General features: G+C 37.8%; 1 long non-coding RNA gene across 1 annotated transcript; it reads left to right on the forward strand.

Annotated features, from left to right (window-relative positions):
- The first annotated feature begins 934 nt into the window (after positions 1 to 934).
- On the forward strand, positions 935 to 16978 carry LOC306804705. Its single transcript, XR_013774972.1, has 3 exons — positions 935 to 1020; positions 3317 to 3389; positions 16932 to 16978. It is a non-coding gene; the product is annotated as an uncharacterized lncRNA (long non-coding RNA).
- Positions 16979 to 16983: the final 5 nt, after the last annotated feature.

A 16983-nucleotide genomic window follows, 5' to 3' on the forward strand; every position in this document is an offset into this window, starting at 1 on the left:
GCTTTCTAAAAAGGAAAGCTGATGAGGTGATTTAAAAATAAAATCTCCTTTAATTTACTTTGATTACCAGACTTACACTGTCATGCAGCTTCACTCTGATAGTATCTCCTTCCTTTTCCCCATTACAATAGCTTGGCAATTGCAGTGAAATGAACCTAAAGTGACAGCTTGAGACAAGGAGGAAAACTAATATACACTGTGGAGAGTGGGGACCAGCCAACCAGGTGACGTCACTTAGAGGGACACTGAGTGTCAGAGCTGTCACGATTCATTCCCCACACATCAAATCTGCTCTGCTTTTGTATAGAGAAGAAGCTTGTTACCTTAGGTACTTGAATCAAATATCCCTTCTATTTGTTTGTATTTACTCAAGTGTGTTCTGAGGAGACTAAAACCAGCTATGTCTGTAGACACCAGTCATCAACTAGGTTGTGTGTGCTGGCCAGTGTGACCCAGTAATATCAGTGGCTGTCAAATGTTTGATCTTCTAATATGCACTCTTTTTTGCCTCTCCTGGACTGCTAGTCTTTTTGAGCATCCACTCTACTTGTCATCTGAAATAAGAGTACAAAGCCTGTGCCATGTATACAACAGTCTTTGGTAGTGAGCTACGTCTTCTCCTTTAGGCCATTGTCTTTTCAGCCTGACTGAAACCCCCTGCTACTATGTGCACGAGCAGTAGAAACCCTGCTTCTTCCTTTTTTCTCTTCTGCCTATTTTCCTCTTTTGTTGAGTTCACACAGAACTCAGTGTTAGATGAGTGATAACATGTAGTGAAATGCTGTTAAATATATGGGATTCCAAACATTAAAATAACTCTCCTTTCTTGAATTATCTTTCATCACAGGTTGTCTGAAAGCCCAGAGAATTTAGCAATACAATGTCTGGGCAGGATGCTTCTGTGCACTGAGATATAATAAGAACTCATTAGGGACGAGACGCTAAAAGGACCAGGTGGGGGCTGTGGCATCACAACTATGTTGAAAGCTGATACATGGAGTATTAGAAAGTGTCAGAGAGGTAATTTCACAGTTACCACTCTCACTCATTCCTGTCCCTTTGAGCTGATGCAGGTGTCCACACTCAGTACTATGCACAAGGGCACAGCTATGTTGGTGTCCTCAAAATTGCCAGGTATTGTGTAGCCTCATGAACCTGGGTTTTGTGTCTTGTCCTGTTTCCCTTTTTCTAACACCTTTGTGTGATCTTTTCTGGAGTTGTGAGCAATCCAGAGTCAGTGATTAGTCAGAGGTGGTCCCAATTGCTTGCAGGGGAAAAGCTGGACCTCCTTGCTTTAACAGTTAATCTAAAGAAGGCTCTGCCCCTCTCTTCTGACCCAGTTCCTTGTTTGCCCACATGAAATCAGGGAAGCCCAGCTGTAGCCATTGGCCAGACCTTTTGGAAAGTAGACACTAATTATTCCTGTGCCTTAAATGTTCTTGTTCTGAAAAAAGAACTGTCTGTGGGGCAGATACTCTTTTAAGTCATCTGGCACTAGCTAAGGGTGAGCCACTGTATTTCTGCTACGCACAGCCATGTTTATCAGGACAGAGTCTTGATGTGTAAATTGAGCACAGCCTGACTTCTTATGTGGGAGTCTGGCACTTTATTGCCTTGTGGCTGTTTTCCACAGTGCCTACTTGCTTGTTAGCAGAGAACAACTCTATCATATAATCAGGTATCTCACAACTATAATGCTTTTTTTACAAATATTAATGTATTTCTTTGCCAGATTTACCCAGGAGTACCCTATTCCCTACTCATATATGCAAGATATTCATCCTCTTCACAGCTATGTAAATTTCCAAGTAAACTGGGAGATTTATTGCAAGAATAATAAGATATCAAAAAAGAACCAGAATTACACCCAGGCCTGTCCTGGCTTCCACAGTGCAGTGAAGGCTCCTGTACTAGTAACTCTAGGAAGGAACTCAGAAAATAGCACAGTTGCTCTGCCTGTGTGTTTTACCAAGGAAAAGTAGGGGAGAAGTTCCCAATACAAACTAGTGTTGTTGATGGAGCAGAGGAATGTTTAATTCAATCATTCATTCATTCATCCTCATTGCAGAGAGTCCTTCACTTCTGGTCAGTTCTGCAAGCACTCTGATGCAGATTTTCCCCTGAAGTACCCTCCCTGGAGGTCATTTTTTTACCAACACTTTTCTAATTTCTCAATCAGTTTCAGTTCAACCAAATCCAAATATACTAGAATAAGCTTTTTTTAAACTTCATTAATGTGAAATGTGTTGACATTTTGAATTCAATCCTACTGTCGTATTTAAGGAACATATGGAAAACAGTCTGTACAAATTAATCTAAGGAGCATTTTAATGTGGCTTTCCTTGAGTGAACTGGTTATATTAGGGATAGATGTGTCCTAACTTGCGAAGTGTTGAAACTGCAGGCAAGTGCTTTCAGACAAATTGATGTCAAATAGCAGAATACAATCATGTATTCTGGACCTTGACCAGAAAGTGGAATGTGACACTGTGACACAGTGCCTAACTAGTCTCTCATATGCTTGTATGCTTTTAATGTTTGTAAGAAACAAATTAAGAAACAAAGAAATAGCAAAATAAATAATGGTGCAATCCAGATAATTGGTATATATGACCCAAAAGCACTGGCAAGGTTTCACAGAAACATTCAGCAGAAGAAAGGAAGGAGTTTAAAGGGAGAAGGCATATGAAGGAATTGAGAGGTTTGCAAAGATAAACAGCCCAACTCTAAAGAGGAATCATTCAAGAAAAATATGATGTGAAATGACTGCCTCATTATTCAATATTCAATATTCAATGTTCAACCTGGTATTTCTAGTTTGTTGTTAGTGAAAACCATAGCAGGACTTCTTTATAAAGCTTTTAGGAGTATCCACTTTCTGTTACTAGTTAGGTAAGAATGAAAAGAGCATTTCCCAAAAGTCAATATTGATGTTTGCATTAATACTAGAATAAACTAGGACAAGAATTTGGAAGTTGTCCTTTAAAGTTGTCAGGCCATGCAGGCAGTGTGGCTGTGTTTTCTGTAAAGCCGTGGCTCTGCTGCCTGCCTTAATTCAGACTCCATGGATTAAATTAAAATGCTTCCTGTTACCAGGAACACTCTATGATTTATGCCCATGGATATGTAAAGCATGCCAGCTCTGGAAGAATGAACAAATTAACAGACAGCCTGGAGCAACAAGTAACTCGAACTATCTTGACAATAAAAAAAAAAAAAAAAAAAGACAAAAACTGTGAAGGAAAGTTAAAGTGCAATTCTTATCTATTGACTAAGCCTGGGAAAGATAATAAATTTATAAATTCTTAAATTCTAGGTGGAACTCTTAGAAAAACAGATAAGGAAAACACATAGTATACAAATCCTGGGAATCCCAGAGGGTTAAGAAGGTAAGAAGTTACCATATATCCTACATTAAGCTACAAAGAACAGCTCCCTGTATATTGAGAGCTTATCATGTTGCTGTGAAAAGGGCATCATAGAAGACCAGCAACTGCAGAACTGCTCTCCTAAAGTTAATGGACTTGGGGGTTAAGGGGAGAGTATTTTTTTCTGCACAAAGCATCAAGGACATTTATTTTAATAAGTGGCAAATTTTGATTTCCTACCCAGTGCTGGGCCCTGCACTCAGAAAAATTGTGCCTGTCAGTGCCCAGAAAACATGCTTTCCAAGAAAATAAGTGCTTTCAGTTAGTGTAGTCTGACTAAGTTGTGAGTCAAATAGCCCTGAGAAATGCACTTATTCTAGGTGCAGTTGAAGGCAAAATGCATTTGTATGAGAGAGGGAAAGAGAAAAGTCTTCAGTTGAAGACTGAATAGCTGTATACAAACTGTGATTTTGATGGACTTTATTGTACTTTGATCATGGTTTTACATTTCAGATGGTGTCATGTTGTAAATAGTAACTAAATTTCATAGGCAAATGGTCCTCCTGAAGCAGGCCACAATGGTCAAGTGAAGGGGATGGATCTCTTTTTAGGATGGTAGGAAATTTATAAGTTCTATTATTAGTTTAGTTTATTTCCCTGCGCCCCATCTTTAATAAAATATTTAACCCAGCAGCTTTTTAGATAGAAATTACTATTTGCTTCAGTTCTGGAGAAGTTTTCTTTTCAAGTGTACATTCATATTTGAAAGTATGTTCCAGGCTAGGTGATAGTGTTCCATTTTCTAAATTTATATGGCACTTAATTTGTTGCTCTGTTTGGCTAGGTATAATTAATTTTTGCATGCATGTTGATGGATTCAGTGGCATTGTACAATAAACATTTTAAGTTTAAGCAGTTTACTCTAGTTTGATAGTGTACTCTAGCTTGATAGTGGTTGAGAAACATGAATCACAATTTATTTAACAATGAACATAGAGAGTAACAGTGGAAATAATGGCAGGGCTGATCTAACCTGTACTCCTGATTGCATGCATACCCAGAGCATTCTTTGCTTCTTTCTTTTTCCTTTGCTAATCTAAATGCTACTTGGATATTTTCCTCTGTTTGGATGTTTGCCTCTTTGGTTCTGTGCTGTTGAAAAATCCCCCAATGCTCTCAGCTGGTAAGTTTTACTCAACATTTTTTAAATATACTATTACCCTTTCCCATACTATAGGAAGGAAACCCCATGTACATTTGAAAAACTGTCTTTAAGATTTCAGAAGTCTGCTTTAAATTTTTCCTTTGCAAAGGAGCCAGCAAAAAGTAGACCTTTGGGTCACTAAATGAACTGATGTCAGTGATGCTGCTGATGAACATTGTCATGTCATAATTCTCCATAAGTCTTTACCCTTACATTGCCTTTTGTTTAGTCCTCAGACTGAAGGACATTCAATCAGGAGTCATCTTTTTGATCTGGGTTTGTTCAACCCTTATCACAATGAAATCCTTCTCTGCAAGAAACACTCCTAAGCTATATGGTAATAAAAATAAACTAACAATTGTAAGCATAGCCTGTGGGACATACTGTCAGTTATTACAATATTACTTCTAATTTGTTTATGATATGATCAGTAAAATGCAAAAAACTCCTAAATTTTGTTTGATGAAGAATAGAAGTACATCAGTCATCTTCTGCAGCATGTATCTACCAAGTACCAGTTTTCTGCTACTGTTTTTCTCCTGCAGAGTTAGGAGTCCAAATCAGTGCCACATATTCCTAAATAGGGACATCTGTAATGGGCTTCTTGTCCTTTACATGCCTCCTGCCCAGATTCCATCATCACTCTTCTTCTTTCTGTGTTTTTAAATGATTGTATTCCTCATATTAGGCAAATCCTGTCCCTTACCTGGATGATGTCATTAATCTTCTTTTACACCATGATATATTACTAAGTGACATACTGCATTGTATATGTATTGTTACTCTACTCACATGCTCAGTGAAGACATTGCTGGCATGTGGAATACAAACGTCAAGTTTGTAAAACGTCAAGCTGTGAAAAAGTTCTTTTTAAAAATCATGAAAAGTATGTGTGCCAGCAGGACAGACTGCCCTTTTTACTGCAGATTAAGACACAAAGGGATGAATTTTAAGAGAACCAGAAACACTTGCCAGAGCTATGCTGATAAAATTGTTTGTGTATGATGCTTTATATTCCAGCCTGAGAAATTTCTGCGGTAGGAATGTGACCTTTATGGCTTATTTTCAAGTACTAATTGTAAAATTACAGGTTTGTTAATTGCAAAAATTTGATTCTTTGTCCACCTTGGTATTAAACTGACAGCTCTAAAAGACTGAGTCTTGTTTTTTGTTTAGGAACCATAAAAATATCTTGACTGGCTCTCCATGTGGCGAAACTCATTTTTGTAACTACTGGAAGGTTACAAGCAAAAACAACAGCCATAATTTTGGGACTAACTGATATAAAGCATGAGGGATATTATAAAATATTCAGTCCAGTTGAATTTTGCATGCTGCCAGACAGATATTAGTATCTCCTGGATGAACCATGCCATATCATTCAAAAAAATGGGGAGCAGCACTCAATTTTTGTCATTCAGATAGCAAAGAAATTTATAAATTGAAATGCTCTTTGCAAACTTGCAATCTGGCCTCCTAGCACTGGCTTGGAAACTGTATTGTAAACAGCTATGTCCAGCCAGCATAAAGCAGCATAATGTAGTCATCAATCCTCGTTCCAGTGGTGTTTTACACCACCTTTGGCCTCTCTGTTGTACTACATTTTTGCATAGGATTAAGGGATCCCTGAACCTTGGGGAGCATCCATTCCATACCAGTCTTCTCTTGGAGCCTGTAATTTGAGAACTAGCAAGATGCTAATTAAGGGATTGAAGCATATAAATAGTTGGTAGAGAAGATCATAATGGGGACAGAATATTTTATCTTTAGTTGTCCTCTACTGGATCATGCTTACACGAACTTTTAGCCCATAACTGTCTCAGTTTTTAGACCATTGCTTATGTTTGGTCTTTGAGCCAAATGCTGCATTAAGAAACTTGAAGACAACTGAAATAGAAAGCACCTACTCTGGAGGGTTGTTTTTTTTTTTTTCATTTGAGGAAGAAAAAGAAGTCAGTGTAGTATAATGATGTTCTGGTGGACAGCAAGTGAAAATATTGTCATTACTTTGGAGAACAATAGAGTTGATCTCATTCAAAATATGTCTTTCATGTACTAAAATTCCATTTGTTAAAGCTCTGTCTTTCATTACTTACTTATTATCTGTTACATTGAAAAATAAAATTTTATGTATTGTTTGTTTCAATGAATATTTAAGCAGATTCTCCATTTTTAATAAAAATATTTTAATGTAATTTATGAATAATAAATTATGAACAACAATATTCACTGTGCTTAGAAAATATTGAATGTAGTTCTACTTGCAGACATTAAGCCATCAGTGCTATTTGAGATGTTTTGAAATCATGACCCCTTTAGAAGACAGACAGCACTAAACATTCCTTCCATAGCAACTATATTCATAGCAGCAGCATACCAGAGTCAGTCAAACTTAACAGCCCATCAGGCCTTCCATGCTGCTGATAGGCTGCTGGGGTTTCCACTGTCAGATTTTTTCTGAAATTACAATACAGGATAAGTGAGTTGCAATTTTTTTTAGTAGTGTGAGATTTTTAATCAGTACTAAAGTTTCTGTGAAGAGGGACCTGTGGGCAGTGGTGCCAAATTTTACCGTAAAATGCTGCTATGTAAAATTCTTTACTTTTATTTTCTTTTTTTATTTTTTTAATTATTCTTCCTTTCCTCAACTACCTACTTCCAGTTAGGAAGTCCAGTATTCTGTGTTGATGTTTGAGACTCCTAGTTTGTGCTGGGATCAGACTAGAATGCATAACATGCCAGCAAAGCAGCGTGGCTGGTGGCATCATGCATGACAGAGAAGGCATGATCCCATGCAAGCATTCTCTGAAGTGGAACACTCTAAAGAGAAAACCTTGTTAATTTGTAAAATGTAATTTTTAATGTATTTTGATAAATATTTCCATAAATTTGTATTTTCAGCTCTTATAGAAAGATCTGAAAGAAAAATAATATTCAAAACAGTTAATGAGAATACAAACTTCTTAATTTATCTGAGGCCTTTTTTAGGAAACATGAAATTCTCAGGGAGTGGCAGGAAAATAGAATATAAAGGCTTCACATTAAAAAATCAGTTTTGTTTTTCCCTTTCAATATTTTTAAAGGAGTAAAGAAATACTCCCAAATTTTAATTTTCAAACTGTAAGTCTGTTTTTGCACATCAAAGATGTGAAAGCTCTTATTTACTGCCTTCTTATAGTCATGGCACTGCAGTCTAAATGAGCTTTTCATTCATGTTGCCACAGCATGTAATTCAAGTACCTACCTTTAACTTGTGAAGGATACCATTGGTTTCAAGGTGCCACTGAGGCCACAGGTACATGAAAAAGTTAGTGTGAGACAAGCCAGAGTGCACATTTGCTTTGTCCTACTGTGTACACTGCCTGTCTGTGCACTCTTACTTCATTCTAACTGTGTGCTACTTCACTTCTAATAAGGGACAAGATTTTCTGCTCCCTTATATATAAACATCTTAACGTCAGAGATATGTGCTTCCCTCACCAGATTCCTCTCCTAATTGAAATAACTTACATGACCTTGTGTCTGGCTAGTTACTCTCATCTAAAGCAGTACCCAGTGATGTACTTGTAACTGGTGAGATTAGCATGATATATTTTAGAAAATAACAAGTTCTATGACAACTGTTGCTGTCTGATGCAGAATCTCCTAAAAACGTGGCTTTTTTTTTTTCTAAATAGATGTCTCTGAAGATTTATATGTCTTTATGTTAATTAATTATTTTTCCTCTCTCATTTAATTTGCTGCTCTCAGGTAACAGACTGAAACACTCTAAATGAAAGGTGTAAATCACAGAATTATTGATTAATGTAACCAAAGATGAGGAAAAAGAGGCCCAAATACTGACAGACCAGTTCTCCATTACAGAATTTTTAAGTGATAGTGAATGCAAATAGGGCACTGAAACTCAAATTATGTAGACCCAACAGAGGCTAGGTCTGTAATAGGGGAGAATAGGAATTTCATTTCCTTTTAGAGCTTAATGCAGTAAAATCCCCTGGTATTATATAGAGGTAGCTTAGTGTACTAAATGAGGTATTTTCTTTGAAGACATAAACTGATCATGATTTTAGTTAGGTTTGTGACCTTAAGGATGACCCCTAATACAGGTAAGTTTGTTTGCTTGTTTTTTTGTTGTTTTGCACATTGCTATAGAAAAGTAGAAACTTTACAAGAAGAATTAAACTGTCTTGCTTAATTTTTACTTCTAAAGTATTCTTATTCTAATTTCAAAGAGTTCTATTATCTTCTAATGCAGAAAAAACATTTTAACTTTCACTCTTCATTCTTTCAAAGGAATGGTTATGTTATATATAGTAATTCTGTTTCCTGCTAACAGTAAGGTAAAGATTGGAACTTCTCATTAGATTTTATGCAGAATTTAAAGGTTTATACTTCAACACAGAGAGAGGGTATATCATCAGAATATCCCTCTCTTGTTCACTCAAGGGAAAGAAAAACTTCTCTTTTTCTGTATTTTAGGATAGTCCTATTTTAAGAACTAGTCCATGGAGCAAGAGTTTAATGTCATTGCTTCAACTGCAATGCACAGGGAAACTGGAACATGAAAATACGCACAAGCAAAGAAATACTATTCTAGCATTTGAGTGTTTTGGAGTTCACTTTCAACAAGAAACAAATAATTTTCCTTCCCTCACAGATCTTGTATAAAAGTAAGTAGTATCCACAAAAATGAACAATAACTCAGATGGCAGGAAAAAACCCCAACTGTATTTCTTCTTTGCTGAGGCCTGTGCCATACCCTAGTTATTGAAAAAGCAAAACTGCCTTGAAGTGAACCTCGAGAAGCAGAACAGTGCTGTTACCTGGTGTACAACATGCCCATCTTTCTCCCCAAGCTCTCTTGGAGGTTTGGAGTGTGCAATAGAAGGGAGTTTTTTCAGGGACTGGCTGTAAGATTTCAAGTTGTCTAATATACCCACTTGATTATGGAAATGAGATTCACTTTTGTGACTGCAAACACTGGGTCTAGTGAAGGATTCCAGTGTTGTCCTACAAGCAGAGTACCACCCTTCTGAAAGGGGCTCTGAAGAAAAAAGTGTTATGGTGTGAAACCATATCACTTGTAAAAACCTACAAATTCCTTTTCCCAGAAATCAGAAAACAACCCCACAAAACAAGCCCACTTCCCGCTTTCCTTCCTTGAGGAGGAACTGGTCATTTTTTCAATCCACACAGTAAGTGGCTGTTATTCCTGATGCTGTCAGTCTGGAACCATTCTCTGTTTATCTGTAGACTCCAAATAGATCTTTTAGAAAAGTTGTGTCCATTGTCATTTCAGAGAGCCAAGTTACTACATGTACCAGTGATCCCAGAAACAAAATTGAATTGTTATTATATTTGGTCACCAACATCTGCACAATTCACATTATTAAAATCAGGCCAATATTTCATATTGTGCACCAAAATGAGCCTTTTTACTTTTGAAATAAAACAGTTGATTTTAAAAAATATTTCACACAATACAGCTTTATGCTCACCTGAAGATTTCTGTTCCCTGATGAAATGTTTCCAAATATGTATATGAAGATTCTTCAGAGAGTAGAAAAGAGGTAAGAAACTGCTCTAGAGCAAACAATGAAGACTCTTCATTTCAGAAACTATTTCTCTTCCCAAAAGTAATTGGGATTTGATGGACCTGGCAGACTTAATTCCCAAGCCAAATTCCTCTTACAGACAAACCATGCTGGCTAATCCATTCTTTCATATTCAACGAGCTCCAACACAGCCTCTGATCCAAAGCTGGCAGTTTGACACAAGAGGAGAAGTGATTTCTCAGGTGAATATACTGCAAACCATGTCTCGTCTCTAAACGTCTAGAGTTTTTTTCTCACATGCTGAACAAGGGGAGTAACATGGGTCCCTGTGATATCTTCTCTGTTTGAGGGAGCAATGATTCATCATTATCTTGTGAGTTTTCACTGAGAAAAGGAATGGAGCCACTCAAGAAGTACTCTCTGTTGCTGGTAACTACAAATATCTAACAAAGTCTCACATTTAGATGTCCCGAAGGATAGTGGTTTAAAAAAAAAAATCTGCATTCTAATTTCCTTTTGATCCATAGCAAGGTTGCTGCATGCCCTGGATGTTAGTATGACTAGTCAGGCTGCCAGAATTGTAAAGCCTCTAAGTTGTTGGAGTGCCATGATTTTTTAGTGAGTTTTCTGGGAAAAAAATTAGTTTATTACTTTGTAGCGATCAAGGAAATCATCACACACAGCTGTTTTTGTTTCTCATCTCATTGTTTATCTGTACTGAGAGAATTTGTATCCAGCAGAAGCCATGTACCTCATCAGCTTTTACTAAGTATCTGTTTGTACCTTGCTGATTTTAAACTAATAACTGATACTGTGGAATGCTGTCATGACAGAGCAGTTAAAATTCAGGCAACTGCATTTGCCCTGTGAGATACTATTTGTTTCTGTAAGAAAGCACAGTTTTGAGATTACATCTGAGCAACCTGATTTCAAATTCCTCATAGCAATCACAAACCAATTCAGCTTTCAAATGGAGGCAAGTAGGATATATGAAGTTGTTATTTTTCACAAACTGTCCTGCCACTGGGATTTTTCAGACATTAAAAATGGAGCCATGTTAATGGCTTAATGTTAATGTTTACATATATGTCCTTGGATGTATTCTAGGCATCCTCAGCAATTAATGGCCTGTTCCATCCACACATGGAGCTCCAGCACAGGGCACATGGACCCTGCAATGAGAGGGTCCATAGGTACAGCCCTTCTCTATAATCATCACTGATCATATACTCAGTGTTTTAACAAGTTCTGAAAATGGCTTAGTAGTTCCTCATTTTCATGCTTTCCATTCTGAATGTCTTCCTCAGCTTGGACTTTCCCTCTTACATCTTTCTTTGTGATTTGTTCTCCTAGATGTCTTTATGGCTATGTGCTTTATTAAATCCACAATGATATTGCCTTTGCTTTCTTCTTTTCATTAGCCATAAGAAAATATTTTCTGGTGTTTTCAGAAGGTTTCCTCACAGCCTTCCTCCTTCCTAAAGCAGCTTTCCTGTCCCTCTATGTTGTGTATGATTGATCTTCACAGCCTGTACTTCTCATACTTTCCAATGATGAAATTATGTTTTGATGAGGCATTAGCTCCAGGGATATGATGATATTGAATCTGGGTTTGTCCACCATGCATTTAACAGAACAAAGGCACTTACAAGTTTTTAAATGTCATTTAGTGCTTCTTGAGTTTCTACTTGAGGTTGTTTTGCAGGCCTTTCTGGTGTATGTAGAGTTACTTAATATAACCAGAGGTTTTAAGCCAAAGACAAATGGAAACAAAAATGTGCCACAAAAATGGCAACTAAGAAATTGGGCAACTTCTCAATTCTTTATGTCAGTAGTTTGCCTAAGAACTGAGTAAAGAGTTTCAAATTTAGCCCAACATGATGAATGGGACAAATATGCTGGACAACCTAGCCTGATCTTAAAACTCATCTTCCTTGAGCTGGGGGTTGGACTACACTTCTCCTGAGGTCCCTTCACATCTGAATTGCCTTTTGTGAGTAACTTGATGAGAATGATTGAGATATCTATGATATCTTGAATGTGTTTGCTGGCTCATGTGCTGCTGTGATTGTTAAGAGGTATCAGTGCTCAGGGGGAAACTTTAACAGGTGTTTTAGTGCAACTAACTCATATCACAGTTTTCTGCTTAGTGCCATTTCTTGTTATCAATGTAAGAAACATTTAACAAATCACAGAACAGACAGAGCTTCTGATAAATTTTTTTTTAGCAAAATATGGAAGTGTGTCACTTTGAGTTACACTTTTTTTGAACTATCATAGCATTACAATTATCTAGAGTTAGAAAATAATTTTCTGTCCTAATCATGATTTTCCCAACAAGGTCCTAATTTCACTCTATAGAAGTACAAAAGCAATTGGGGAACCATTTTAAATTTTAATGAAGAGAAATGTCCTTCTTACTAGGAGTTGATCTGCTTCTGTATGTGGTGGTCAGCTAAGTGAACAAAGTTCCATCTCTATTACACTACTGTTCCTCAGAAAGTTCATAGGCTTCAGCTGCTCCCATGCAGCATAGCCACTCTCAGTTTCTCCAGGAATTTTCTACAGTTGATCTCCAGAGGTAGTTTACCATTAGCTCTAGCTTCTGTGGATGGCCTGTGGTTTAAAACCGTGACATCTTGCACTCAATAAAATTACATTCCATGCACTTTCTTCAGATTGATAGGTTTAAAGCTTACACATATGACCCACAGGACCTTGTACTTGGTGCCATGTGATTATGATCTTTGCCACACAACCTGTATATCTGTTCTGGAGTGCTGGTTCATTAACAGTGACTTCACAGTAAAATTTTGCTTTTTTTGGTCAATGTTGTGTGCATGGTTCTTAGGCTGAAAATATGAAAGATAGTATATTGATTAGCAATTGAGGCCAATTATGTGAATCCTTTTGATGCTTGTGCAGAGCATAATTAATTAATCTTACAGTTTTTGATAGCATCTGTTTACTGTGCCACAGAAACAAGTTACTAGCTCATAATGAGCACCTCAAGACTTATTAAAATTTAGTTTTGTCTCATTCATCAGGTACCATAAAACTCATTCAATACCATGCAACTGAGTTGGGCACCTCTACACCTCTTTCCTTGTTATTATAATTTCCTGAGGGCACACTTAATGGTAAAAAGACAACTAATATGTCAAATGCAACATTAAATTGATATGTCAAGTCAAGCTCATTTAAACCAACTTCTCAACTACAATATTCATGTAACTTTGCACAAATTTTTATGCCTAAATCATAATAATCCCAGGGACACTGGCAAGCTATGCAGTAGATTACATATTCATTGAGGCTGAGTTCCCTGTTCTGTGACATTCAACACAAGCAAGGATCAACCCTAAGAATTTACTTCAAACCTTTTCTGAAAGCTAAAAAGATAAGAATCTTTTGAAAGTCCATAGAAGTGGATGTTTATGTGATACAAACTAATACCCAGTAAGTTTTGTCAAGATCCAGCACATTAGTTACTTCTGAAATCTGAGCATATAATTTAAAGAAACATTACATTTTCTGCATGTACATATTCCCTACCCATGACTACACAAAACTACTGGAAAAATGTATCTGTTATGTTTCAAAGCAGAGAGTGGCATCTGTTTCCTGATTTTATCCATAGTTGCATCCCAATACAAATATCTATTCTATTTTGATTTCATACCCCCAGGCAAATGCATTTAACTGCAGTGCACTGACTGAGAGCTCTGTTTCACATTCTGTACTAGGATATAAGGTTTTTAAGAATATACAAAGTGTTCACTTGTGGATTCAATCATGGCAGTGTGCCTGGGAGCAGCATTGCAGCCTCTCCAGAGCAAACTTAAATGATTTAGTGTAAAATTTAGACTATAGCATAAATGAAAACTAGGAGAAAAATGTCAATAAAATTGCAAGGGAGAAGTAAAGACTCTTCTAGCACCTTGAAACATTAGCAATTTTATTCAGAAGAAATTGCAGTATATGCACACTTCCGCTGCATGAAAGGTCATGAATCTGCCTTCTACACTCAGTTGAGCTATTATATTAAATAAGAAAATTCACCCTGGCTGTGGCAGTACTTGTGTACATCCCTGTATGCTTCCCAAGGGAATATTGAAAGAGTGGATTGCTGTAATATATTCTCTCTCACCCATGTAGCCTTGCTAATCACAGCCCTTATTTGCCAAGAAAACAGACAAACAAACAAACAAAGTTTTATTCTTGAGTAATATCAGAAGTATTTTGAGAACATCAAAAGTAATGCCAAACTCAGCTGAAGTTGCAATTACATGCCCCTTCAACCAGGATGCCCATATTTATGAGCACTCATACCTGGAGAGGTATCCAGGCCCTAATATTCCAACTCAACGCACGTAATGTTTCTCTGGCAAACCTACGTTGATGCCCATCTGCTGCAGTGGCATTGTGCCACTTGCAAGGTAATAATGCAATTTCAGCTGAAGATACTTGCCAAGCACAAACAGGTTTGTAAGCTGAGTCTTCAAAACACAGTGCTGTGAAAGATCTTTTCCTCTAAGATCCCTTTGGGAAAACACCCACCATGTTATTCCTATATGCATGGGTTTCAGTACTCAATGCCATGTCTCTTCACATCAAGTATAGAATACACACAATGGAATGCTATTGTTATTTCAAAATAGACAGCATTTTTCTAGACAGTTGGGAAAGTTATAGAATCTCAACAAAAATTAAGATTATATTAAAAGCAATAATAATAAAAATAAAAACAACAACAATAATAACAATAATTATGGTAGTAGTTTCAACTGCATTACTAGGACTTGAATGCAGTTGAATGAATCTTAAATTGTAATAAGGAAAAATTCAGTAATTTCTGGCCAAAGTAGCAGTAACAGGCTGAGGTAGAAAGTCATCTCTGGAGTTTGTTTAGTCCAACTCTTTTGCTCAAAGGTTGGTCATCTAGAGCCAGTTGCTAAGGGCTGTCTCAAGCTGGGAGTTGATATCTCTAAGGATGGAAACTTCACCACCTCTTTGTACAACTTGCTTCAGTGTTTGACTATCCTCACAGTAAAAAAGTAGGCTTTTATGTTTAAATGAAATTTCCTGTATTTCAATTTGTGTCCATTGCCTCTTGTCCTTCCACTAAATACCATTGGCCTAATTTACTTTTTCCTCTCTTAATGTACTTGTATACATTGATGAGACATTGAGTATTGAGTTTCTCTCAGCCTCTCCTCATAAAGATGCTCCAGTGCCTTAATCACTTTCTTGGCCTGCTGCTGGATGAAGCTCAGGAATTCTATATCTTTCCTTCTTTCTCTTCCATGCAGGAAAAAGATTAGAGAGGCCAAAGCTCAGTTTGAACTTAATTTGGCAACTTTTGTAAAGGATAATGTGCTGGGGCCAGCTCTGTTCAATATTTTTATTGATGACATGGATGAGGTCATTGAGTCTTTCATCAGTAAATTTGCAGATTACACTAAGATGGGAGAATGTGTTGATCTCTTGGAAGGTAGGAGGGCTTTGCAGAGAGACCTGGAATGGTTGGATGGATGGGTAGAATCCAATAAGATGAAGCTTAATAAATCCAAGTGCCGAGTCCTGCATTTTGGCCACAAAAACCCTGTGCAATGCTGGGCTGGGGATGGTGTGTGGACAGTGCCCAGTCAGAAAGGGAGCTGGAGTACTGGTTGACAGCTGGCTGAACTGTACTTGGCACTGGTGAGGCCACACCTTGAGTGCTGTGTCCAGTTCTGGGCCCTCTGTTTAGGAAGGACATTGAGACGCTTGAGCGTGTCCAGAGGAGGCAACAAGGCTGGAGAGGGGCTTGGAACACAAACCCTGTGAGGAATGGCTGAGGGAGCTGGGGTTGTTTAGCCTGGACTAAAGGAGACTCAGGGGTGACATCACTCTCTACAACTGCCTGAAAGGTGTTTGTAGTTAGGTGGGGTTGGTCTCTTTCACCAGGCAGCAACTGACAGAACAGGAGGACACAGCCTCAAGCTGTGCCAAGGGAAATATAGGTTGGATATTATGAAAAAGTTTTTTATAGAAAGGATAACAAAGTACTGGAATGGTCTGCCCAGGGAGGTGGTGGAGTCACTATCCCTGGATGTGTTTAAAAAAAGACTGGATGTGGCACTTGGTGCCATGGTTTAGTTGAGGTGTTAGGGCTCAATGATCTTGAAGGTCTCTTCTTAGTGATTCTTTGATTCTTGTGATGGGATGACCAGGAGACAAGATGTTTCCCACCAGGGCTGGCAACACTATTCCTAATGCAGCATAAGATACCATTGCTGTTCTTTGCCATGAGGCTACTTTGCTGGCTCATGTTCAATCTGTTGCTCACCAGAGCCTCCAAGCCCTTTTTTGCAGGGCTACATTGCAGCTGCTTGACCCTTAGCATGTACCAGTGCATGACATCCAGATGCAGGACTTTGCATTTCTCTTTATTGAACCTCCTGTTCTTGTGGGTCCGTTTCTCCAGCCTGTTGAGGTCCCGCTGAATGGCATCCCAACCATCTGGCATATCAGCAACTCCTAGTTTTTCATCCTCTGCAAACTTGAGGGTGTTGCTCTTCTGTCATCCACTTAGCTAGTCACTTCATCATAGAATGCTATCAAGTTTGTGAGGCATGATATCTCCTATGCAAATACATTCTGTTTATTCCAAATCACCTTATACTTAATGTGCCTGGAAATGGCTTCGGGATTTGTATGCAACACTATTTTTCCAGGGACTGAGGTGAGGCTGACTACTCTGTAGTTCTCAAAATCATCCTTCTTGAAGATGTGTGACTTTTGCTTTCTTCTAATCCTCAGGAAGCTCCCTTGATCACCATCATCTTTCTAACATAATTGAAATTGGCCTCAC

This window comes from Erithacus rubecula, assembly GCF_903797595.1.
Source record: "Erithacus rubecula genome assembly, chromosome: 8".
Classification (NCBI taxonomy): domain Eukaryota; kingdom Metazoa; phylum Chordata; class Aves; order Passeriformes; family Muscicapidae; genus Erithacus; species Erithacus rubecula.